Source organism: Schistocerca piceifrons, chromosome 3 (assembly GCF_021461385.2).
Source record: "Schistocerca piceifrons isolate TAMUIC-IGC-003096 chromosome 3, iqSchPice1.1, whole genome shotgun sequence".
NCBI classification, from domain to species: Eukaryota; Metazoa; Arthropoda; class Insecta; order Orthoptera; family Acrididae; genus Schistocerca; species Schistocerca piceifrons.
In genome coordinates this window covers 122,762,642-122,763,556 of record NC_060140.1, presented here as the reverse complement: position 1 = coordinate 122,763,556, position 915 = coordinate 122,762,642, and the positions used below count along the sequence as shown (strand labels likewise).

Here is a 915-nt window from a genome sequence, read left to right as displayed (position 1 = left end):
GGTTACACCGTCGGATCATGTTCTGTCTGACACGGGCAAAAACTCAAGGAGTATCCTGAATTGTTCCTGCTGCTGCTGCTACTATCTGGGTAACCAGATCCCCTTCTGATGCAACAGGAGTTGCGTAAACAAGGTTGCGCATCTCTCCCCCACACAAAAAATTTCAGAGGGGACACATCTGGGGATTGAGCAGGCCATGGTACAGGACCACCTCTGCCAATCCACGTTTCTGGGAACTGTTGAAATCCATCCATCGTGCCCGAACATTGCTTCATCGGTAAACAACACAGAGGATGGAAATGTAGGATGCATTTCACACTGATCCAGGTACCACTGTGAAAACTGTGTTCTGGTGGATAATCAACTGGTTCCAGGTTGTGGTCACACTGTAAGTGAAATGGACGTAAAAATTGCTCTTGAAGGACCGTTCTTAGATTAGTCTGATTCGTCCCCATGTTATGTGCAATTGCACGTGTGCTGACTGGAGGATCCCACTCCACATGCTGCAAGACAGCTTTCCCAAATTGCAGCATTCTTACCATGTGACGGCGTCCCTGTCCAGGTAATCTGATAAATGACCCTGTCTCACACAGACACACACGGAGCGAGGTGGTGCAGTGGTTAGCACACTGGACTCGCATTCGGGAGGACGACGGTTCAATCCCGTCTCCGGCCATCCTGATTTAGGTTTTCCGTGATTTCCCTAAATCGCTTCAGGCAAATGCCGGGATGGTTCCTTTGAAAAGGCACAGCCGATTTCCTTCGCCATCCTTCCCTCATCCGAGCTTGCGCTCCGTCTCTAATGACCTCGTTGTCGACGGGACGTTAAACACTAATCTCCTCCTCCTCCTCACACAGACACAGCAGCAAAGGTTGTATGATGCGGGATATGGCGATTAGGATGTTGTTGCTGAT

At 49.7% G+C, this 915-nt stretch overlaps 1 non-coding gene across 1 annotated transcript; it reads left to right on the top strand.

The window, feature by feature from the left end:
* The first annotated feature begins 603 nt into the window (after window positions 1–603).
* Trnaa-cgc lies at window positions 604–676 on the top strand. Its single transcript has one exon. It is a non-coding gene; the product is annotated as a tRNA-Ala (tRNA).
* The last annotated feature ends 239 nt before the right edge of the window (window positions 677–915 follow it).